This window comes from Saccopteryx leptura, chromosome 2 (genome assembly GCF_036850995.1).
Source record: "Saccopteryx leptura isolate mSacLep1 chromosome 2, mSacLep1_pri_phased_curated, whole genome shotgun sequence".
Lineage (NCBI taxonomy): Eukaryota > Metazoa > Chordata > Mammalia > Chiroptera > Emballonuridae > Saccopteryx > Saccopteryx leptura.
This window is the reverse complement of record NC_089504.1, coordinates 65813873-65840251: the sequence shown is the minus strand read 5'-3', so window position 1 is coordinate 65840251 and position 26379 is coordinate 65813873. Positions and strand designations below refer to the sequence as shown.

The following is a 26379-nucleotide window of genomic DNA, read 5'->3' as shown; positions in this document are numbered from 1 at the left end:
TATTGTTTTATTTCCTTCCGGCACCCCTCCTTATGCCTCACAAACTTTGGAGACTCAGCTGTGTGTTGGCCCAGGTCTTTAGTGATTTCAAAGAAGCAGAGGTAGAATGACCAACTCCCCATTCTTTTTATTTTTATTTTCATTTATTTATTTATTTATTTATTACAGAGACACAGAGAGAGTTAGAGAGAGAGATAGATAGGGACAGACAGACAGGAACGGAGAGAGATGAGAAGCATCAATCATCAGTTTTTCATTGTGAAACCTTAGTTGTTCATTGATTGCTTTCTCATATGTGCCCTGACCGTGGGCCTTCAGCAGACGGAGTAATGCCCTGCTCAAGCCAGCAACCTTGGGTCCAAGCTGGTGAGCTTTTTTTTTTTTTTTTGCTCAAACCAGATGAGCCCGCGCTCAAGCTGGTGATCTTGGGGTCTAGAACCTGGGTCCTCTGCATCCCAGTCGGACGCTCTATCCACTGTGCCACTGCCTGGTCAGGCCAACTCCCCATTCTTAACCTTAGACTTAGGAACTCTGCAGGTCTCAGTCTCCTTATCTCAAAAATGAAGAGGGTGAGCCTGACCTGTGGTGGCACAGGAGGGATAGCCTTGATCTGGAACGCTGAGGTTGCTGGTTCGAAGCCCTGGGCTCTACAGTCCAGGCACATATGAGAAGCACCTAATACGAGCTGATGTTTTACACTCTCCACCCCATCCTCTCCTTAAAATAAATAAATAAAATCTTTAAAAAAACAAATGAAAATGGTGCATGGAAGTCAGAGTCTCTATTTCTTTGATTCTTTCCTGTGCTCCTGTATAAACTCCTAGCTCAGCCCTTCCCTTGCCCTCTCCTTGGGCCCATTTCTATACAAGCAGCTTCACCAACTCCTTGCTCACCAACAAGATGACACCATTGGAGAAATGCATGTACTTTGCCTCCACCCTGTGCTCTCCTCCTCCTTTCACTAACTTTTCAGAAGTCAGGATGAGACAGGCAAATAAGAGTGGAATTAAGTAACCTGGAGTTATGTCTTAGGTGGAGGAGGATCTGAAATACAGGTAAGCCAAGGACTTGGCTATATTTTATCTCAGGAAAAATTACAGTGAAAGGAAAATCTATAGACTTGCATTTGTGTGTGTGTATTCAGAAAGTGCTAAGAGCCAGAAGAAAACAATGTATGGGAAAGAAACAACATGGAACACCTAGGTTTTACTTTAACTCTGAAATTTAAAATTGAGATATTTTTATCTATTTATTTATTTTTTAATGAGAGAGACAGAGAGAGGGACAGATAGGGACAGATAGACAGAAAGGGGGACAGATAGGGATAGATAGACAGAAAGGGGGACAGATAGGGACAGATAGACAGAAAGGGGGAGAGATGAGAAGCATCAACTCATAGTTGCAGCACCTTAGATGTTCACTGATTCATTACTTTCTTATATGTGCCTTGACTGGGAGGCTATAGCAGAGTGAGTGACCCCTTACTCAAGCCAGCAACCTTTGGGTTCAAGCCAGCAACCACGGGGTCATGTCTATGATCCCACATTCCAGCCAGAGACCCTGCGCTCAAACTGATGAGCCTGTGTTCAAGCCGGATGACCACTACACTTAAGCCAGAAGACCTTGGGGTTTCGAACCCGGGTCTTCTGCATCCCAGGCCAATGCTCTGTCTATCCAGTGAGCCACCACCTGGTCAGACAAGAGATTTTTTTTCTTTTACTTTAAAAATCTTTTAAAATAAAACTAGACAAGTAATATACAAATAATAACTCTTGTAAAAAATAATCAGAGGAGTATAAAAAAATCAATAGGCATGTGCAGAGTTAAAGGTTTTCTTTTTTTTTAACCTTTACACAGTGTTGACTATGTGCCACCTACTCTACTAATTGCTTTCTACATTTAACTAATTCAGTCACCATAGCTACATTGTTGGGGGTACTCTTATTTTCCTTTTTTACATATGAGGAAACTGAAGCACATAGAGATCAAGTAATTTGTCCAAGGTCTCATTGCTAAAACTTCAAGTGAACATTTTCAAAGTTTATGAGGTGCTTCTGTAAAGAGGTGAAGGAATTCAAACCTGTTGTGTTTCAGACCTTCCTTCCTACTCCCCACACCCAGAGCAGAAACGCCTTATTCATAGTGGGCTTCTGCTTAAACTTTTTGAGGTCAGAAAGATTTTGCTACCAAGAAAACAAAAATAAAAGTTTGAAAATATGCCATGGGTCCATGCCACCTGGATTATATGACCCTGTAAGAGAAAGTGAGATGGAGGCTTAGTTTATACACCATCAGTGATGGTCTAGCTAGTGACTAAATTTAACAGCATTATAAATAGAAATCATTATATATTCTGGTTGGAAGAGAGAATTTTAAAAGTTTAAAGAAGTATAATCCTTTCCTGAAAAAGAAATATGACATAAAACTCTAAGAGATAGAGAAAATTAATTTATTAATATTGTTTATATGTTTAAATGTATAACATGTGTTCATTATAAAGTTAATTAATCATAGACTTCTGTTTCCAGCATAATAGTAGGTAAATTACCATGACCAACCCTCCTGATAAAAAGAACTAAAATGCTGAAAGAAATATTTTAAAAATATTTCCAAATTACTGTTGAGCTGGCAGGAGAGTAAAGGATGTATAGTATCTAAAACAGTGGGAGGCAAGCAAGTCTGACTTTTTTCTAAAGTCGTCTGCTGAACACCAGAGACAGGGCAGACAACTATAGGGTTCAGGAGATAAAGCCCAGAATCTACCTAAAATGGGATTTCTGATAAGAAACTGCTGCATAAACCTGCATGCCCAAAGGGGTAAACTCACAGTGCTAGGGTAATTGAGATAAATAAAACCACCTGCAGAGGGGGACAAACAAGGGAGCTTGTTTGTCTCAGCTCTGGTACTAGATGGAAAAGAAAACTATTCCTCTGAGAATTTATCTCCACGTGAAAAGTCAGCACTCCTGTGGGGTTACAGTCTTAAATCACTCTACCTATGTGCTCCCAAAGCCTGAAATAGAGAATTTAACATAAAATGGTTTTACGTTGGTAGTGTGCCAAGACAAATGGGAAGGGCAAACCACAAATCTTATCTTGAGGAATTCAGCTGTAGCCCAAGCCACAAAGTATTTATGGAGAAAAACTTCCAGGCCAAATAAATAGTTTTCAATCAAGGTTTATAAACAAACAAGAATACTAGCACCATGGTGAGAGCCCACAGAAGAAACAGCAGAAATCAATCTGCAAAGGCTTCATGTATTAGAACAATCAGAAATGACATACAAATCAACTGACTTTAATATGTTTGATTTGAGTTCTAAAACAATTGAAACTTTGAACAAAGAACGAATAGATCTGAAAAAGATTCAAACAGACTATGTAGAAATGAAAAATATATTATTAAAATTAAACCTCCATGGATTGATTAAACAGAAAAGTAGACACAGATGAAGAATCAGTGAGCTAGGAAATATATCTGAAGGCATCATTGGAATACAATCCAGAGACACAGACAGATGGAAAATAGGTAAGAGGGAATGGAATAAGAGACTTGGAGGGTAGAATAAGATAGTCTAATATGTACCTATTTGGAATTTTAGGACATGCTAAAATAGAGAAGAAATGATATTTAAAGATATAAAGGCTGAGAACTTTCTAGGATTATTGAACGACCCCAATTCTCTGATCCAAGTACCCCAGTGAATTTTAAGTAGGTTAAAAAAAGAAAGAAATCCATATCTTAGTATATTAATTATGAAATTGCAGGATATTTAAAAAAGAGAGAGAATATTGTAATGTCAGTCACTGAGAACAATGAAACTATCTGGATAAGCAAAAAGGAAATTTTGGTTGGGCATATAGATGGATGTTTAAGTCTTACAGGAGCACCAGAACTTGTGAAATTAATATCAGATATTTGCAAAACCAGTAAAGCACCTCCGTAGTACACTGAGAACCATTAAAAACTGCAGTGCTAAAAAATAAGCAAACAAACAAACTGCAGAGTTGGCTTAAAACTCCTTAGTTTACAGAAGAAGGAAGTGACACTCAGAGAAGGTCTTACTCAAATTCACACAATTAATGAGTGGGTTCAGGGTGGAGCCAGAACCAGAACTCAGGTCTCCCTACTCAGAGAGTGGTAGCTGTGACTATTTTTTCCTCTGTATCTTGTTGCTGTTTCTTTAAAATATTAAACAACAACAAAGAGAAAGAAAATGTGAAGAAAGTACAAGGAATAGTTTCAGTTTATCAGGGAACTTTTTGGTATTGTCCTTAAGTCTCCTGTATAGAAATTAATAACTTTGAATACATTCTCACACAATGCAATGTCATAGCTCTAGGAAACAATGAAACTGCTCACATTTTTGGATGGGCGAAGGAGTTATAGCCTAGATTTTTTTCCCCCTAGCTTGTAAGACAACATGAGGGTAGAGAAAGGTGTGATTAAAACAGAGTTACAGCAAATAGTTCTGGCACAGCCTTCTGCCACAGTAGAAGTTGGCAGGGGAACAAAGAGCAGGAGCAAAAATTTCAGCCCAGACAAAGGCTTTGCTGAGAAATTGACAAGAAAAAAGCAGATGCCAAGCCACAGTTTTTGCATATATCTCAGTCGCAGGTCATAAATCAGCTCTTAAAACTGGAATTCTAATGTTTTAATTCAGTTCACTGCTTTAGGCATGTCTTATTTTGCTTTCTAAAATATTTATAGCTCAATCCACAAAAGAAGACAACTTGCAATGGGTGGGCAATGCTGATATATCAAAATGTATCATTTCTGTTTATTCATGGAAAGGTAGTAATTGCATCTGTGTGTGTGTAAGAATTATTTGTGGATCTTTTCTAATTTTCTGCAAATATACACCAAGTGTGAGGGCTCCTAGATTGGCAACAGTGCAATGAAAACAGATTGCTTAACTGAAGATCAGAACTTGGCCATTAATGGTAGCTTTGACTCCGGGAATAGTGCCCACATTCCAAAGCCTAAAGTGGTTTAATATTTTCCTAATTCCAAATTCTAACAAATACACAGTTCTTTGAGTATTACCTAACCTAAATTCTATTAGGTGACTTGCTGTTTGTTTTTTAAGAGAAACAGGAGATTTTTAGATGGACAGATCTTTGGATTTTGAAGATCGTCTTCAAGGTAGAGTGATATATATAACTTTACATTGGCTCATTTGCAAAGAAGAAGGCTGACTGGGTATATTTTTCAACCACATAAAACATGGATAGGAATCTAGATTTCACACATACCTGTTTAAAGCCAGCGAAGGTATATATACCTAATTTCCATACCCAGCGCATATGGTGCTACTAGATACTTCTGAAATGCTCCTGCAAACTAGTAGGCTTCATTTGAAGGCAGCTTTGGAAAACTAAGGAATAACAAGAGGACTTTTTAAAAAAAATGAGCCAGATGTTTATGGAAATGGGGAAAGAAGGACTCTAGTCTCTAAAATCTAGGATCAAGGAAAGGGAGCACAAAGTACCAATTGCGGTAGCAAAGCTTTGCAATGGTGGAAGATAAATGTACCAGCTTTAAAAATAAAAACATTAAAAAAAATTTTCTCCTTAAGAATGGGAGTTTATAAACTGCTTGCTAATTATACTATGAAGACTAAAGATAAGTTTCAAAAATACACTTTGCTTTGCCTGAACGTTGCATTTTAAGGCTTCTGACACCCAACCAGAGGATAAGAATTATCTTAGTGCTAAAAAAACACCCAAACAAGTTAACCAATCAGCATTTAGTATTTGATGTCACATGTAAAACTTCTACATGGTCAAGTTTGTTAAATGCCTGTAATACATCACATAAAACAGATACTTTGTTAAATTATATGTTATTTGAACAATGTTTAAATTAAGAAAATAATGAGGGTGGATATTATTAGCTCATAATGATTCAACAATAACTTGATTAAATTTTCTTAATGTATGTTATATTCAAGGTGTACAAAACTTCAATTTGTGAACATGGAGTTAAGAGAATAATCCTTTTATTTTCCACTGTAGTATAACATTAAACATTTTTTTGAAAGTATTTATTTAAGCCAAAGTCAGAAAAATATTGAGAAGCTAGATCTCAAATGTTCTCTGAGGAGCCACTGCGCTACCTCACTCGCAGGTGTTGTAAGGTACCAAAAGCTACAGAATTAATATTAATATTTTGGGAGGCTTGAAGAACATTTTATTAATTTGGGTTAAGGTGTGCAGAGAAATTGTGAGAAATAGTCTCTGTACTGTGTGATTGGCATGACCAGGATGGCCCTTGGCATTGTATTGTAAATGCAAAGGGGAGGAAAACATAGATTCCCAGACATTCCACCACGCCTGTGGGGAAAGGGGTGAATGGCTAGCCAGGTGCAGGAAGAGAAAAGCCAAAATAAACATTTTCTTATAGCAATGAGCCATTTGCGGGCATTTGTCCCCACAGAAACTACCTCTCCTATGTAAATGCGAGTGGTTAACATGTGTGACTTTGGACAGAGAGATGGCAGATAAACACTAGATAATATCAGGAATGCCTTTTAATATGTAAAAAGACATCTTTCTACCATTGTGTTGACTTGCAAATTTTGTTTTCTCCAAAATGATGTTTGGCTTGCAAATTGTACATGGTCCTATCATGTTAAAGGACATATGACTATAACCAATAATGGTAAGGGGCTCCTAATTACAATTTTTGCTTCTCTACTTCCCACTTACAAAACTATAAAAACTAGGTAGAACAAAGGGCCAGCGCGCTCTCCCTCAGACTTCTGTCGGAGTTGCCACCACTTGGCCAAGCTAGACAGTAACGCTTTGATGTGTAATCGATGGACTTTGTTCGTGTCTTCAATGTTTTGGGTCCCTCCGGATTAAGTTCAACACTCTCTAGTATAACATTTTTTTTTGAAAGGGGTGGGGGATGGGGGGGAAAGACAAGGACAGATAGACAGTAAGGGAAAGAGATGAGAAACACCAACTCAAAGTTGTGGGACCTTATTCATTGATTGCTTCTCATACATGCTTTGACTAGGGCGGAGTGCTCAAGCTGAGCTAGTAACCCCTTGCTCAAGCCAGCAACCTTGGATTTCAAGCCAGTGACCTTGGTATCATGTTGATGAGTCCATATTCAAGCTGTCAATCTCAGGGTTTCAAACTTGCTCTATCCACTGTGCAACCACCGATCAGGCCTTCCCTAGAGAAACATTTTTAAAAAAGTGATTTCTGTTTTTTTGAAACTCAATACAATATGATGACTGGTTTTTTTCTCTAATTAATGTTGCCTTGCAACCTGGACACAGTAGAGGAGTGCTTCAAAATTATATCCTAAGAAATATTTCTTTTTCTAAAGTGTGTTTGCTAGATAACTAATGTCTGAGGAAAAAAATACTAGTTTCCTCAGACTGATGTAACATATTTCTAGGAAAGATAAAGAAAATGTATGCATTAAAGTTAAAGAAAACCACATGCCCACTATCAGAATGACTAAAATTAGGAAGACAGAAAACACTAGGTATAAGGTCTCTGGAAAGTTCTGTCCATTTTTGGAATAAAAATACAAATTTTTCTTACCGTCAATAAATTTTATTAAATAATATAATTGCCATTATTATTAATGATTTCTTGCCAGCATGAGGGCAATTTGTATATCTCATTTTTGAAAAATGTTTTATCTTTTGATGCAAAAATTGAACCAGTGCTTGTTTGATATCTTCTTCATTTTTGAATTTTTTGCCCTTCAAAAAATTTTGTAAGGACAAAAACAAGTGATAGTCGAAGGGTGCTAAGTCCAAGGAATATGGTGGATGCGACAGACATGCTTCTGTAGCATTTCTTCCTTGTTGAAATTCGTAAAAATTACAGTGGCATAAATGAACTTTATCAGTAGCCATGGGTACACTATCACTTCACACATAAGACTAATGCGAATCAACTTTGTTTTAGTTAATTTGCTACGTCAGTATGTATACATTAAGTGATAAAAATAGAGAGGCACACATGCGCCAAATAAACATGTGCTTACGTGTTGAAACTTGTTGTGATAGAAACGGACAGAACTTTCCGGTAGCCCTTATATTTGCAAGGATTCAGGAAAATGGACTTTGTATATGGCTGATGAGAGTGTACTTTGCTACAACCACTTTGGAAAATAATTTGGTAGTATTCACTAAAGCTGAACATATGTACACCTTTGCCCAACAATTCTGCTTGAAGGTATATATCCAAGAGAAAGGCATAAAAATGTCTCCAAAAAGCATAAAAATGTAAGGGAATGTTACAGAAATCGCCATGCAGCTCTGAGCTGGAAAGAAAGCAAAAGTCCATCGACATTATAATAAATTGTAGCACCATAATTTAGGAATTCTAACTAGTAATGACAATAAACAAACTACATTTATGTGGAACAAAACAAATGCATCGCACAAACATAATGTTGAGTAAAAAAGGCTAGACACAAAAAGTGTATGATGTATGAATTCATTTATAGTTCAGAAACCACACAGGCAAATTAAATATATGATATTAGAATGAATAATAATGGCTACTGTTGATGTAGAGAGTAGCCTGAAGAGGAATTCTTTACATAGTTACATAGGTTTGTTCACTTTGTGACAATTCATTAAGTTGTACAGTCATGATTTGTGCAATTTTTTGTGTGTATGATATATTTACATGTTAGTGAAATTTATTTTAATTATTATTATTTTTTTTTACAGAGACAGAGAGAGAGTCAGAGAGAGAGGGATAGACAGGGACAGACAGACAGGAATGGAGAGAGATGAGAAGCATCAATCATTAGTTTTTCGTTGCACGTTGCAACACCTTAATTGTTCATTGATTGCTTCTTCATATGTGCCTTGACCGTGGGCCTTCAGCAGACCGAGTAACCCCTTGCTGGAGCCAGCGACCTTGGGCTCAAGCTGGTGAGCTTTTGCTTTAACCAGGTGAGCCCACATTCAAACTGGCGACCTTGGGGTCTCGAACCTGGGTCTTCCACATCCCAGTCCGACGCTCTATCAACTGTGCCACTGCCTGGTCAGGCTTTAGTGAATTTATTCAAGTTAAAGAAAAGAGAGACTGTCAGTTGATTCTAAAATATATGGATTCCACATTCTTTTTTTCTTCTTTTTTTTTTGTTACAGAGTCAGAGAGAGGGATAGACAGGGACAGACAGACAGGAACGGAGAGAGATGAGAAGCATCAATCATTAGTTTCTCATTGTGCGTTGCAACACCTTAGTTGTTCATTGATTGCTTTCTCATATGTGTCTTGACCACGGGCCTTCAGAAGACTGCATAGCCCCTTGTTGGAGCCAGTGACCTTCGGTCCAAGCTGGTGAGCTTTTGCTCAAACCAGATGAGCCCGCACTCAAGCTGGCGACCTCAGGGTCTCGAACCTGGGTCCTCTGCATCCCAGTCCAATGCTCTTTCCACTGCGCCACCGCCTGGTCAGGCGGATTCCACATTCTTAAGTGTGGTGGTTAAGGAAACTCATTGATGGAATTAAATAGCACTCTATTTCATGCTTAAAACAATTAAAGGAGTGCCAACATCTGTGTTTAAGAATGAATTGAAATTCTTGTTCAAGATGGCAGACTAGGTAAATGTGGAACTCATACCGTCCCATGACCACATCAAAATTACAATTAAACAACCAACATTCAGAACCACCTGAAAGCAAGTTGAACAGAAGTTCTCTAAAGATATACAGAAGAAACTACACCAAGACTGGTAGGAGGGGCAAAGACATGCAACGGGAAGGATAACTCAGCTGCAAAGATCACCCCTGAGGAAAGACCTCTGCCTAAGATTTCAGTGCCAAGAGGAGAAATCTCTATAACTTCTGGCTGTGAAAACTAGCAGAGATTGTGGCTGAGTGAGACAGAGGGCTTCTGGAGTCCCAGGCATTTCTCTTAAAGGAGCAATGTGCAGATTTACTTGGACTCACTTGCTCTGAGCATTAGTGGTGGGGCAGCAGCTCAACAGGTGCCAGGGACATACAGGGAAGAACTGAATTATTTGGCTTTGGGATGAGTACTGGAGGAGTAGCTTTATTCCAGACAGAAGTGCTAACAGAAGCCATTGTTCCTTTTCTGAGCCCTATTCCTGCCGTTGAGTGCCATATCTGAGTCTCCATCAGCATAGCTAGTACTGTTCACCTAACCTAGTGATTCCCTGAGATCCCCACCACCACTATCACCAAAATGGGATCACCCAATTTGTTTTCAGTGGCTTTTTCATACAAATGGCATGTCTTGGCTCATGCTTCACATTCCTAAAGATCTCTCAAAGGTTTACAACCCCAAACAAGTACTATCTGGCTTCAGCATGCCCTGTACCTCTTACTAAGTGGTACCAGACCTGGAACTAGTGGCAGCAACCAGCCCTGGTTCTCAGCTTGGCCTCTTCCAGGACCCTTCAAGTCAAGCACAGGTCGCACTCATCTGCAGATCACTTTGTAGCTCATGTTAGGTGTCCCTGGGCAGGGCATAGGTGATGTCTGATATTGTCTTCCACTTCCTTGGAGGACCCAGAGCCAGAATACCAGGTAGACTGCTTCAGAACACACCGGAGCACCCCCAACCACCTCTAAGAGTGACATACTCAGAGCCATGCTGAAGTGAGTCCTGCTCCATGGAGTTGGTCCTTACATAGCAGCTCCTCTGCTGTAGTCATAGGCAGTCCTCACGGCTGAACAGTTTGGAGAGTGGGATTCATTCCCTCCCATTGATTTGCCAACAGCAATCAAGGCTCAATCATCTACAACAGGGGGGTGCACACAGCTCACATACAGGGGGTGGGAGAAGGGAATTGCACCTGGAGTGCCCACTTCAGGTGACTGGGGAAGCTGCACCACTGTGCCCTATGGGATACCTACTACATAAGGCCACTCTACCAAGACTGAGAGATATAGCAGCTCTACCTAGTACAGAGAAGCAAACACAAGGAGGCAGCCCACATGAAGAGACAAAGAAACATGTCCCAAATGAAAGAACAGCACAAAACTCCCCCCTCCAAAAAAACTAAATAAGATAGAAATAAACAACTTACCAGATGCAAAATTCAAAATGCTAGTTATCAGTATGCTTAATGAACTTATGGAAAGAGTAGATGCACTCAGTGAGAACTTCAACAAAGAAGAAACATAAAAATGGAGATAGAAAACATAAAAATGAATCAGTCAGAAATGAAGAGTAACTGAAATGAAAAATACAGTAGTTTAGATGAAGTAGAGGACTAAATCAGGGATTTAGATGGTAAGGTAGCAGAAAACACTAAATCATAAAAGAAAAAAAGAAAGAATCCAAATAATGAGGGTAGTGTAAGGGGCCTTTGGGACAACATCAAATATACCAACTTTGTATTATAGGGGTACCAGAAGGAGAAGAGAGAAAATAAGGAATTGAAAACCTATTTGAAGACATAATCATAGAAAACTTCTCTAATCTGGCAAAGGAAATAGACATACAAACCTAAGAAGCACAGAGGGTCCGAAACAAGATAACATCAAAGAGGCCCACACCAAGACACATCATAATGAAAATGCAAAAGTTTAATGATAAAGAGAGAATCTTAAAAGCAGCAAGAGAATAGCAGTTGGTTACCTACAAAGGAGCTCCAATAAGACTGTCAGCTGATTTCTCAACAGAAACTTTGCAGGCCAAAAAGGATAGGAGAAAAATATTCAAAGTGATGAAAAGCAAGCACCTACAACCAAGATTACTCTACCCAGCAAAGCTATCATTTATAATCAAAGAACAGATAAACGGCTTTCTAGACAAGAAAAAGCTAAAGGAGTTCATTATGTACTACCAAACTAGTATTACAAGAAATATTAGAGTCATCCTTAAGAAGAAAAAAAGATAAAAAATATGAATAATAAAGTGATAATAAATACATATCCATCAATATTTACTTTAACTTAAAATAGATTAAATGCTCCAATCCAATCAAAAGACATAAGATGACCTGAACTGTGGTGGTGCAGAGCATAAAGTGTTGACCTGGAATGCTGAGGTCGCTGGTTCAAAACCTCTGGCTTGCCTGGTCAAGGCACATATGGGAGTTGATGCTTCCTGCTCCTCCCTGCCTTTTTCTCTCTTTCTCTCTCTCTCTGTCTGTCTCTGCCTTTCTCTCTCTCTCTCCCTCCTTTCTAAAGTGAATAAATAAAGAAAAAATTTTTAAAAAAAACATAAGGTAGCTGAATGGAAGGACAAACAGAACAGAAAAAGACTTAAAGATATAGATAACATTTTGACTATTGCCAGATAGAAGAGGAATTGAGGAGATAGATGAAAATGGTGAAGGAATTAAAAAGTACAAATTGGTAGTTACAGAATAATCATAGGTTAATAATCATGCTATGTAAAGTACAGCATAGGAATATAGTCAATAATATTGTTATAACTATGTATGGTGTCAAATGGGTACTCAATTTATCAGGGTCATCACTTTTTAAGGTATACCATGTCTAATTACTGGGTTGTACACCTGAAACTAACATAATATTGTACACCAACTGTAATTAAAAATGTTTTTAATTAAGAAAAAGAATGAATTGAGCTGACTGGAAAATGGTCAGATAGGAAGTTGACACATGCCTCAGGTGGCTGGTTTGTTTCTCATTTATCTATGCTCATGCCATACCAGCTATTAAACATTTTGAATATTACCCCTGGATAGACCATAAGATTTTTTTTTTCACGGCCAAAAATATGATCACCACCAGGGAATACACTGCATCGTGCATTAGATAATATTTAATTTAAAATATATATTTAATTTTTAGAAGATATTTAAAAATTAAAAGAATGGAAATTTTCCACTCACAGATATAAGAATTCCTGACCATTAACCTATGAAACTAAGCCACAATCCACACCCTGGATATTTCATTCCCATAAAAGTCTACACTGAAGATTCCCTGTGAGTGAAGAGAAAATATAGCTCAGAGGTCTGAAAACTTGTCCACCATGGTATGCCAAGCCTTTGTCTCTCACCTTGCCTATTTCATGGGCTGCTCCAGTGGTTTGTTCCTCTAGTTCAGGGGTCTCAAACTCGCGGCCCGCGGGCCGCATGCGGCCCGCCAAACAATTTTGTGCAGCCCGCAGACTAATCCACGAAGTTCAAAATATTTTGGATAAAATTAAGTAAGCCTAGGGGCCTACTTGTATTTTTCATTTCTCTAGCATCCTAGCTAGATATTAGCTTAGTTAACAGCAGTTGTGATGCGAACTACAGTTTCTGGTCATTTTGTGACACTGAGTAAACTGCATGTACGATTGTGCTTGTTATACTGATTTTTTTTTGTTTTCAACTGCAGTGAGAAAAGTGTTGCGTAACAGTTGCCTTTTGTAGACCTAGTGCGGCCTGCCGAACGGCTGTGATCTTGCTCTGTGGCCCACATGCTGAGTTGAGTTTGAGACCCCTGCTCTAGTTGCTGATTTCATCATTTATACATGGGATTTTAAGAAGGCTCAGTCTTGGTAACCTGATAGCTGGGTTTGAGGTAAAAACTACTAAAATTAAAAAACTGTGCTAAACACATTCTTCAATGTCTTATTTTTCTCCAAGATAAGACTTAATCATTTTTCCTTCTCTGAACACATATGACCTCTTTCTGAGCATACCCAACAATGCAAAGCAAAAGAATGTAACTGGTGTCTCTTCCTTTGCCAAGAGAGGCCTTGCATATAATACAGTATGTCCATAAAGTCATGGTGCACTTTTGACCAGTCACAGGAAAGCAACAAAAGAAAATAGAAATGTGAAATCTGCACCAAATAAAAGGAAAACCCTCCCAGTTTCTGTAGGATGATGTGGCAGCATGTGCGCACGTGCAGATGATGACCTAACACCGTGTGTACAGCAGAGCAGCCCACGGCCATGCCAGTCAAGATGTGGACAGTACAGAGGAAAGTTCAGTGTGTTCGGTGGCTTGCTAAATTTGAATCCATGACCAAAGTGCAACGTGAATATCGGCGCGTTTATAATGAAGCGCTACCACATAGGAATAACATTACTCGGTGGGATAAGCAGTTGAAGGAAACTGGCAGTTTGGTGGAGAAACCCTGTTCTGGTAGGCCATCAGTCAGTGACGAGTCTGTAGAGGCTATACGGGATAGCTACCTAAGGAGCCCTAAAAAATCTGTGCATGAGCCCACATCGAATTGCACCGAATAGGTATGAAACTGGGAGAGTTTTCCTTTTATTTGGTGCAGATTTCATATTTCTATTGTCTTCTGTTGCTTTCCTGTGACCGGTCAAAAGTGCACCATGACTTTACGGACACACTGTAGTTATAAAACTTATTTGAGCCTAACCAGGTGGTGGCACAGTGGATAGAGCATCAGATTGGAATGTAGAGGACCCAGGTTCAAAACCCCAAGGTTGCTGGCTTGAGCGTGGGCTCACCAGTTTGAGCATGGGGTCACTGGCTTGAGCATGGGGTTGTAGACATGACCCCATGGTCACTGGCTTGAGCCCAAAGGTCACTGGCTTGAAGCCCAAGGTCTCTGGCTTGAGTCCAAGGTCACTGGCTTGAGCAAGGGGTCACTTGCTCTGCTCTAGCCCCCAGGTCAAGGCACATATGAGAAAGCAATCAATAAACAGCTAAGGAGCTGCAACAAAGATTTGATGCTTCTCATCCTTCTGTCTCTCTCTCTCTCTCTCTCTCTCTCTCTCTCTCTCTCTCTGACATACACACACACACACACACACACACACACACACACACAAAACAAAAAAACATTATCTGGAACTAACAATGAACCACAACTTTAGAGGTTATACTGAGCACTGCATGGTTCTCTCTCAATATTATAGAGAGCCAATGTGTCTAAACCCAGATGCTCTTTTAGAGGCATTTGCCACAAATAACAACAACAAAAAAATGGATGCTCCTAAAAAATGGACTTTTAATTTTTATGGACTTCTAATTTAATGAATTAAGAGATACAAGGATTTATAAACACTATCTCCCTGCCACACACACACACACACACACACACACACACACACACACTGGCACATCGCTATACAAATGACTTTAATGCTTCTAAATGTTGAGTCTGATCTCATGGACCTCACAGTACTGAGGAGAAATTCTTCCACCTGACATAATAAATGGTAATAATAATTGGACAGCAAGATGTAAGCGTTACATATCATGTTCTAAGTATGGAACACTCCAAAATTTCTTAGTAAAACAGTTTTGAGTTAATGCCATCCACTTTAATCTATTAAACAACTGCCACATAGTGACAATTATAATTATAGTTTCACAACTATACAGCTCTTGAATAAGTCAGTGGAGAAAAATATGCACACTCCTTGAAAAAATAATGCTACATATAGACTCAGGTAATATGGACCTTATACAAGTCATAGTACATTTTTTTCAGAAAAGGGAGCCGAAGATAACCACCAAATTATATTAGAATGAATGTTGGCACCTATGTCTGTGGCTAAAACTTAAAAAAAAAAAAAAAAAGATTAGAAAAATATTACTCAAGGAAACTTAAAACAGTAATTATTAATTTATCGATATGAAGCAATCATGCTGACTACTGATAAAATATTGTTTAAACAGGGTTGCTAAAGAATGTGGACAACTAATACATATGTATAAAAGACAATGGATAAAAGTAAAATCTCAGGAAGAAATACTTTGGAACTAATAAATTCAGATTAGAGGAAAATTCATGTTTGGGTGTAATAAGCGCCAAATGAAAGATCACAGGGGTGTGGAAAAAGGGTGGGCTTTAACAAATCTAACCAAAAGTGACTTCACAGGCTGATCTGATCATAAATTCCTAACTGGGAAGGTCATGGTAGTCTCACCCCAGGCCTATAACTTCTTTCATGAAAGGTTTTAAGCCATCCCTGTCCATTGTTATTGTGCATCTAGGTTAACACACCTTTGAAATGCCAGAACTAATAACCCTCTCTCATGGGAGAGCAAATAATCTTGTTAACTATGCTGTAATTCAATCCTCACCTGCTTTTTCGTACCTTCATGTAATCTTCCTTATGTTCCCTCCTTAATTCCAAAGGTATAAAAGAAATTGCAAAACTCATTCTTTGGAGGATTTGAGATCTTGCTTCCCAGCATTGTTGTCAGCTTGACTCAAATTCTTATACAATTCTCTACAGGTGTTGGTATCTTTATGTATGTGGGAAAAGGCATATAACTTCCTATTTATAAAGAAAATAGAAATGTTTAAATAGCATTTCTTAAACAACTGCCATTGATACAGCCAGCAGGCTAAGAAGTTAGAGTGGTTTAGATGTGCACACAGCAGACATGCAAAACTATGAAGTTCTGTCAAACTCATTGAGAAAATATTGAATCTTTGCTAGGAAATCCAAGAGAAGTAATGAGTAAAACATTCTTAAAATTGCAAAAGGTCTCAGATGCACTAGTCTTGCTAGGGGAAATTGTGCTGACCATCCAATGTATAAGGTGTTCACAGTGAAGGGGCATTCAGTGTAGTCTAGTGGCTGGTTAAAAGTGAAGCATCCAGCCAATTTTTTGGGTGTACTCCTCTTGGATCTGACAATATGAAAGGAATGGTGACTAGCAGAGTACCTTTTCCCTCCAATGGCAATGAATGTAGCCCTAAAGAAAGTGTTAGGTTTTGGCCCTGGCCGGTTGGCTCAGTGGTAGAGCATCGGCCTGGCATGCAGGGGTCCCGGGTTCGATTCCAGGCCAGGGCACACAGGAGAAGCGCCCATCTGCTTCTCCACCCCTCCCCCTCTCCTTCCTCTCTGTCTCTCTCTTCCCCTCCCACAGCCGAGGCTCCATTGGAGCAAAGATGGCCCGGGCGCTGGGGATGGCTCCTTGGCCTCTGCCCCAGGTGCTAGAGTGGCTCTGGTCGCAACAGAGCGACGCCCCGGAGGGGCAGAGCATCGCCCCCTGGTGGGCAGAGCGTCGCCCCCTGGTGGGCAGAGCGTCGCCCCCTGGTGGGAGTGCCGGGTGGATCTCGGTGGGGCGCATGCGGGAGTCTGTCTGACTGTCTCTCCCCGTTTCCAGCTTCGGAAAAATACAAAAAATAAAGAAAGTGTTAGGTTTTAATGTCATCTCATTAATATTTTTATGTTTGAGAATGATGGAAACTTCGAATTGAGGACTAGAGGATGCACTAAATAAAGTCAATTGGAATTCATTTTTCTTCATTCTTTTTCCTTCATGGAACTTGAATTTGGGTTTTAATCTCTGGTCTAAATTTCACTGATTATATCATCTTGGGTTAGTGCAATTTTTTACATTTCACTTGTTTAATTTTATAAGTGGAGAAGACCATATTTTATATTTAGCTCACAGAAGTGGTATTAAGAATTAAATGGAACAATGTGGGAAACATATCTTACATTTAGTACACGTTCAGTGATTAATAATAATTGCCTTTATTGACTGTTTCTGACTTGTTTTATCTTCATAATCATCACAACACCCATCTAGGGTAGGGTGGTTTGTTGTTGTTTTGTTTGTTTTACATATTGTATCAAAGAGAAAACTTCAGGCTCAGGAAAGTTAAGATCCAAAATCACCCAACTAGTCAATAAACGATGATGGATTTGAGGCCTACAGAACTTTAAAATCTGTGTTTTTTTACTGTTATGCTATACTGCGCTCTTCAAGTTTAAAGCAAAAATAAAACAAAAACCTTCACAGCATATAACCATATAGTATGATCAACCAAACAACAAAGCTAGTATGTGAGCCTGTGCCAGGAGTCTGCTACAGAGAGGAAGTACCCCAACCTCCTTACTCCCCATTACCACCCAGCCCCACCAATGAATGCTGCCTGTTCTTTAAGGCTGTGTTCCTTTAAAGATTCCCTTTGCATGCAGATGTGAGCACAGAGAATCCAGAGGGAAACTCAAAAGCAGGTATAGGTTGTACCACAATTTTCTAAAGTCCTTGAACCAAGCATCCTTTTAGTTGTTGACTGAATTAAGGTTTCTTTCTGGTGCTCAAAGTCATTATTTCTGGTCTGACTGTTTATAAATGTCCCTGCTGCAAACTGATATACAGAAGGAGAATACTGACTAACATCATTTTCCACTGTGTTTGCCAAAATTTCAACTTGTTGAATGAAAGATAGGTTGGTTTTGATATAGTTGCACTCATATCTTCAAAAAAGACCTTATGCTATCAGATTTACGGGCATAAAAATTCCCTGATGTTTATTTTTTTTCTTTCCTCATTGTTGCTTGCTACATTCCACTTAGGTATATTCCCTGAAGTTAGTTGCAATCTCTGTTTCTTTAACTTGCTACAGACCCTGGCCAGGAGTGGTAGCTCCCGTTTCTCAGTTTCTTCCCTTACTTTAATCCTATTTCAACCCCTAAGTGAAAGATCTCCTCAGAATTCTTCCCTGTGTATAAATGGGAATAAGAAAGAGGTATCAATACATTCTGGTTGTAGATATTGTGAGTTAATAATTGGAAAGAGAAAAATATCTAGGTCATGCATTGCTTGTTTTAGCAGAAAATGAATTATTTGGCTACTAGTCAAGGATTAGTAGAAAATCCAGGACTCTTTCAAAACAGAATGAACAAAATATAAAATTTTGTGCTGCAGAGAGTGAGGCCTGTGCAGAGTTCTTAACTATTTAAAGTGTACTACCCATTGCATCCACTGATAGATCTTAAACAATCTGATGTTTGAACTAGGATGCAAAAGAAAAACAATCCCCTGACCTGTGGTGGTACAGTGGATAAAGTGTCAACCTTGAATTCTGAGATCACTGGTTCAAAACCCTGGGCTTCAGAGGTAGTAGAAGGAAGGAAATAATAAAGATCAGAGTGGAAATAAATGACATAGAGGCTAAAGAAACAATACAGAGGATCAATGAAACCAGGAGCTGGTTCTTTGAAAAGGTAAACAAGATTAATGAACCTTTAACCAGACTCACCAAGAAAAAAAGAGAGGACTCAAATAAATAAAATTAGAAATGAGAGTGGAGAAATAACAACTGACACAACAGAAATACAAAATATTGTAAGAAAATACTATGAAGAACTGTATGCCAAAAAACTAGACAACCTAGATGAAATGGACAAATTCCTTGAAACATATAATCTTCCAAAAATTAATCTTGTAGAATCAGAAAACCAAAACAGACCGATTACAATAAATGAGATCGAAACAGTTATCAAAAAACTCCCAAAAAAGAAAAGTCCTGGGCCAGATGGCTTCACAAGTGAATTCTACCAAATATTCTAAGAAGAACTAACTCCTATCCTTCTCAAGCTATTTCAAAAAATTCAAGAGGAAGGAAGACTTCTAAGCTCATTTTATGAGGCAAGCATAATTCTGAATCCAAAACCAGGCAAAAACAACACAAAGAAAGAAAATTATAGGCCAATGTTCCTGATGAATTTAGATGCTAAAATCCTCAACAAAATATTAGCAAACCGGATCCAGCAATATATATAAAAAATATCATACACCGTGATCAAGTGGGATTTATTCTTGGGAGGCAAGGCTGGTACAATATTTGCAAATCAATCAATGTGACTTATCACATAAACAAAAGGAAGGAGAAAAACCACATGATAATTCTAATAGATGCAAAAAAACATTTAATAAAATCCAGCACCCATTCATGATCAAAACTCTCAGCAAAGCGGGAATACAGGAAACATGCCTCAACATGATAAAGGCTATCTATGACAAACCCACAGCCAACATCATACTCAATGGGCAAAAATTAAAAGCAATCCCCTTAAGATCAGGAACAAGGCAGGGGTATCCCCTTTCACAACTCTTATTCAACATAGTTCTGGAAGTCCTAGCCACAGCAATCATACAAGAAAAAGAAATAAAAGGCATCCAAATTGGAAAAGAAGAAGTAAAACTATCTTTATTTGCAGATGATATGATATTGTATATAGAAAACCCTAAAGTCTTAGTCAAAAAACTACTGGACCTGATAAATGAATTCAGCAAAGTGGCAGGATTTAAAATTAATACTCAGAAATCAGAGGCATTTTTATACACTAACAATGAAACTGTCAGAAAGAGAAATTAAGGAAGCAAACCCCTTCACCACTGCAACCAAAAAAAGAAAGTACCTAGGAATAAATTTAACCAGGAAGATTAAAGATTTGTACTCAGAAAATTATAAAACACTGATAAAAGAAATCAGGGAAGATACAAACAAGTGGAAGCATATACCATGCTCATGGTTAGAAAGAATAAACATCATTAAAATGTCTATATTACCCAAAGCAATTTATAAATTCAATACAATACTAATTAAAATACCAATGACATACTTCAAAGATATAGAACACATATTCCAAAAATTTATATGGAACCAAAAGAGAACACAAATAGCTTCAGCAATCTTGAAAAGAAAGAATAAAGTGGGAGGTATCACACTTCCGGATATCAAGTTATACTACAAGGGCATTGTACTCAAAACAGCCTGGTACTGGCATGAGAACAGGCATATAGATCAATGGAACAGAACGGAGAACCCAGAAATAAACCCACAGCTCTATGGACAACTGATATTTGACAAAGGAGGTAAGAGCATACAATGGAGTAAAGACAGCCTCTTCAACAAATGGTGTTGGGAAATTTGGACAGCTACCAGCAAAAAAATGAAAGTAGACCACCAACTTACACCATTCACAAAAATAAACTCAAAATGGATAAAAGACTTAAATGTAAGCCATGAAACCATAAGCATCTTAAAAGAAAACATAGGCAGTAAGCTCTCTGACATCTCTCGCAGCAATATATTTGCCGATTTATCTCCAAGGTCAAATGAAATAAAAGACAGGATAAACAAATGGGACTATATCAAACTAAAAAGCTTTTGCACAGCTAAAGACAATAAGAGCAGAATAAAAAGACAAACTACACAATGGGAGAACATATTCGACAATACATCTGATAAAGTGTTAATAACCAAAATTGATAAAGAACTTGTAAAACTCAATACCAGGAAGACAAACAATCCAATCAAAAAATGGGAAAAAGAAATGAATAGACACTTCTCCAAAAAGGACACACAGATGGCCAATAGGCATATGAAAAGATGCTCAACATCACTAATCATTAGAGAAATGCAAATTAAAACCACAATGAGATATCATCTCACACCAGCCAGAATGACTCTCATCAACAAAACAATACAGAATAAGTGCTGGTGAGGATGTGGAGAAAAGGGAACCCTCCTGCACTGCTGGTGGGAATGCAGACTGGTGCAGCCACTGTGGCAAACAGTATAGAGATTCCTCAAAAAATTAAAAATCTAACTGCCTTTTGACCCAGCTATCACACTTTTAGGAATATACCCCAAGAACACCATAGCACTGTTTCAAAAGAAGAAATGCACCCCCATGTTTATGGCAGCATTGTTCACAATAGCAAAGATCTGGAAACAGCCCAAGTGTCCATCAGTGGACGAGTGGATTAAAACGCTTTGGTACATATATACTATGGAATACTACTTAGCCATAAGAAATGATGACATCGGATCATTTACAACAACATAGATGGACCTTGATAACATTACACTGAGCAAAATAAGTAAATCAGAAAAAACTAAGAACTATATGATCCCATACATAGGTGGGACTTAAAAATGAGACTCAGAGACATGGACAAGAGTGTGGTGGTTAGGGGAGAGAAGAGGAGAGGAAAGGGGTTGGGGTAGGGGAGGGGCACAAAGAAAACCATTTAGAAGGTGATGGAAGACAACTGGACTTTGGGTGATGGGAATGCAGCATAATCAAATGTCAAAATAACCTAGAGATGTTTTCTCTGAACATATGTACCCTGATTTATCAATGTCACCCCATTAAAATAAAAAAAAAACAAAAACAAAAAACCCTGGGCTTGCCTGGTCAAGGCACATGTGGGAGTTGATACTTCCTGCTCCTCCCTTCTCTCTCTCCCTCCTCTCTAAAATAAATAAATAAAATTTAAAAAAAAATTTTTTAAAAAGGAAAATAAATCTTCTGTCTGTCTTTGTGGCAGCCCAGATTAAATAGAGGACTACATCTGCAGATGAAAATAATAATAATAATAAAGTATACTACTTAGATATGTGATTCAGCTCAAGCACCCCAAACTTTGGGAAGTAAAGGATTCTAAATTTTTCTGAACACAGAGCTGTGCCTTTTCAGGGCTGAAATTAAAAGAGAAACATCAAGTGTTTGAAAGATAAATGTGAGAAGCAGTAGGGAGGGATGGTGGGAACAGCACAGGACCATGGGGGCACACAGGGATATTTCAAGCTGAAGAAGCACAGTGCTGAGCAGGGCGTCAGGAAGATTCACCCAGTCCTAGTCCTAGACACTCCACTCTCAAGTTTCCAAAAACCTTCCAGAATCAAACTGTGCAGCCACAATACTTTTGGATTTCGTGCCATTTTCTTTATTACAATAGTCTGTAGACATAAGATCATGCATGGAAAGATAAGGCAGAGAAAAGGGCAAGGAGAAAAAAAAAATGCCATGAGGTTAAGAGCAAAATATAAACAGAGTGAAACAAACTTTAAAGGAAAGTCTAAATGAAGAAAGGCAGCAAAACTAATGAGCTTTTGTATTTACCCACTGAGGATGAGAATTCCTTATTTTTTTTTCACAAGTTGTTTATTTCTTAGCAGATGATCTGAGGGGATGGCACCTAAACAATTGTAAGTTTGTCTTGGATAAGCATTAGAAGTATTCAATATAAAGTAGAATTATCAAATTCTTTTGTGAAGTTTTGTGGTGTGGGAGGAGAACATTTACTATAAAGATTATTTAAATCTATTTTAGTAATTAGTTATTTTTCCAAATCACCCAAAGTAAATTAAAATAGAATTATAAGTTAGTAGCAACTTATCATCATCAACTTATACTGGTATTGGCAACAATAATAGCAAATCAACCTAATTTATTTTATAGAGATAAAAAATAGTTCATGATTCCCAAGATCTTATTTTGCATAACCTGACAAAAATTCATCAGAATAGTGGTTTTATTCTTACCTTGTGATCTTGTTTTGATATCTCTCCTGAAAAGCTGTAGCTCTGTGTTCAGAGAACTTGCCGATTCTATTTATTGCCCAACATTTGGCAGAGAACCAGACCTCCGCGGAAGGGAGATCTGAGTGGGTGGGATTTTAGGTTTTGAGTTACATGTAAAAAGCCAATAGAGAGATCAACCTGTCAACATCTGAGATTCGCAGCTTTCTTCCCATCTTCATCTTAAAATTAATCCAGCAATTATGAATTTTATGGTGTGTGTGTGTGTGTGTGTGTGTGTGTTTTTAACTTTCAACTCACATCAGAATCATCTCACATGCAACCCTCACCCTATCTCCAACTCACAATCTTCCTCATCTTCCTCTGCCCTGCCACACATTTCAATTTCACCTCCCTTCAGAATTAAACTTCACCTTCCGTGCTGTTTATTTAGAAACTCCTTGCCATTTATATTTTCACTTTTGGCAACTAGCTTCTTCATTTACAATCTTTACTAAGAAGTCAATTTATTCTTCCAAACTCCTTTATATGTAGTCACTCCCAATGCTTATCAGCAATATGTAGTTTATCTGCAAATGAAAGTTCTCAGACACTCCATGCATCTTAACATACTAGACCTGTCTCTTTGCTCCCCATTGTCCATCTATCCCCAAAATTTCACGGAAGATACTGCTTTTTGTTGCAAAAGCAAATCTTGAACTGTAGGTCCCAGCTCATCTTACTTCATGAGAAATTTTGCTCCCCCGGCCCTCTCTCCTTCTCTTTTGGCATCAGTCTGTATAACTATAGCAGTTATATATAACAAAGAAGTGAAGAGATACTTTTAAAAAAACTTGGGCCGTTCTACAGCTTAAGATCATACATCAAAAAAAAAAAAAAAAAAAAAAAAAAAAAAAAAAAAGACTGCTGTTGTACTTAGAAGGATATTGTGAAGGGGATCTTTGTTAAATACACGCAACTTAGCAAGCCCCAACAACCATCCAACCCATAAATTTAAAAGGATTGAATTTGAAACAAAGGGGCAGAGAAAATAATGTTCTGTATAATTAAATAACAGGAACCTTTTAATTTTGCTCTTGGCGTACTGAGAAACAGAACTTTATGGTTCTGGAATCCAAGGGAAAGTGAAAATGAGATAACAACACGTAGCTGGCCAGTAATTGGGAAACTTATTACTGTGATAGAGTTCTTTTGGAAAAAAACAACTGAGAAACCGAGGACCACTGAAGTCTGTTATTCAGTTTAAAGGTGTGTCCTGTTCTTTGGATTCTGTCATCTCCAAATGTGAGTGATTATCTGCTACAAGCTATATATAGTGTTGAGTTTATGAGGAATGAAGGAAGGTTGTATCCACTATTCCGGTAAAGCAGTGAAGATAGAGATAGAAAGCAAGCAGGCAGGAAGCCAAGATGACTATGCCTGATAAGGAATTGAACTATGTGAGGTAACTGGGAGGGAGAGGTGACAAGTAGCAACAAAGGGAGTACCATCATAGTCTACTCTGGGAATTCTTACAAATACTGAGATTACAAGGGGGAAATAGTGTAGCTTTATCATGCATGCTGAACTCTTGATTATTATAAAATATCCGTCTTTATTTAAGAAATCTATCTTACAAGTGATATATGTGTTTTTTTTAAAAACCAGTTAGACTATCATTTGTCTTTGAACTGGAATAGTCTATTTACATTTATTGTAATTATTTATATAGTTGAATTTATTTCTATTATATAGCTTTCCCCCCCCCCTCTAGTTTGTCCCCTTGGTTTCTGTCTCATTAAAAAAAATTTTTATATTGCCCCTAGCTGAATAGCTAGGTTGGTTAAAACATTGTTCTGATGTACAAAGGCTGCTGGTTCGATTTCCGGTCAGGGTACATACAGGAACAGATCGATATTACTGTCTCATTCTCTCCCTTCCTCTCTCTCTCTAAAATCAATAAATAAAATATAAAAAAACTTATTGAAGTGACATTGGTTAATAAAATTATACAGGTTTCAGGTGCATAATTTTACAATATGTCATCTGTATATTGCATATGTGTTTACCACCACAAGTGAAGTCTCCCTCAGTCACCACTTAGCCTCAGTCTACCCGCCCGCCCCCAATCCTTGCCTTCCCGCAATCTCCACACTGTTGTCTGTGTCTATACGCTTTTTTCCCCTGCCTCATCTTCTTGCCTCTTTTGAGTTAGTTAGTGTTTTCTTTTTGAGTTAATTAGTTTTTAAAAATTTTGAAAAATTTCTCTAGCAGTCATGCTCTATAACTACTATCTCCTCAGTAGAGTAAGACTGGAAAATAAAACAAACAAAAATTACTGGCCAAACTTCAGCTCTGCTGTTAAGAGGCTTTACGATTTTATTATATTTTATTATTATTTTGTGCCTCTGTCTCATGCAACTGCATAATTTGGCAAATGTTTTGAGAAGAAAACTCTTTGTATGTCAAGCTCAATTTTCCAATCCTCTCCACTGAATTCTTGGCCCTTCACACCTCCAGCTTTGTCTATCCTACCCCACAAGACAACCAAAGGTTTTGTTTATTTCTCTGCCTCCTAACAACCTTCTTCCGATATAAAATTTAGATTGCCTAATTCCTGCTGCACACGCACAGAATTAGCAAATGCTGGAGAAAAAGCAGCTGTAACTGTCAGTTTATTAATCTTCACTTGGAATCTTCCTCATCCTTAATGTTTTAGCAGCTTATTTATTTATTTATTTATTTATTTATTGTATTTTTCCTGCCCTTTCTGCTTATTCTCAAGGGAAAATATTGGATTGCTACAAATTACTCAATTTCACTAGAAATGAAAGTTCTTAGCTATTTGAGTTAAATATAAGGTCTACCGGAAAGTTCTGTTCGTTTCTATCACAACAAGTTTCGACACATAAGCACATGTTTATTTGGCGCATGTGTGCCTCTCTATTTTTATCACTTAATGTATACATACTGACGCAGCAAATTAACTAAAACAAAGTTGATTCACGTTAGTCTTATGTGTGAAGCCATAGTGTACCCATGGCTACTGATGAAGTTCATTTACGGCACTGTATTGTATACGAATTTCAACAAGGAAGAAATGCTACAAAAGCATGTAGAAATTTATTGAAAGTGTTTGGTGAAGGTACAGTTTCTGATAGGACATGCAGAAGATGGTTCAAAAAATTCGAAACAGGTGATTTCGACCTTTCTGATAAGCCATGTTCTGGGCGACCATCTTTGATCGATGATGATGTTGTTAAGACCATGTTGGAGCAAGATCCTTTTCTGACAACATCAGAGATTGCAGAAAGGCTTAATTCAGCTCAGCAAACCATTTCGGACCATATTCAGAAGATAGGATTGGTGTGGAAATATATTATTTAATAAAGTTTATTGACGGTAAGAAAAAT

At 38.0% G+C, this 26379-nt stretch overlaps 1 protein-coding gene and 1 pseudogene across 3 annotated transcripts in view; one reads left to right on the top strand and one right to left on the bottom strand.

Annotated features, from left to right (window-relative positions):
* Positions 1-26379, bottom strand: part of IL33 (interleukin 33) — a 72661-nt gene that overhangs the window by 38367 nt on the left and 7915 nt on the right. The window contains exon 1 of one of the 3 annotated variants that reach the window (XM_066368130.1): positions 22991-23061. The exons of 1 other annotated variant lie outside the window; for it this stretch is intronic. The gene's annotated coding sequence lies outside the window, so the exon portion shown is untranslated. Of the gene's footprint in view, positions 1-15990; positions 16009-22990; positions 23062-26379 lie in introns of those variants that run through there. One more of the 3 variants, XM_066368133.1, reaches the window with a different exon arrangement.
* LOC136396058 (small nucleolar RNA SNORA31) lies at positions 21938-22019 on the top strand (annotated as a pseudogene).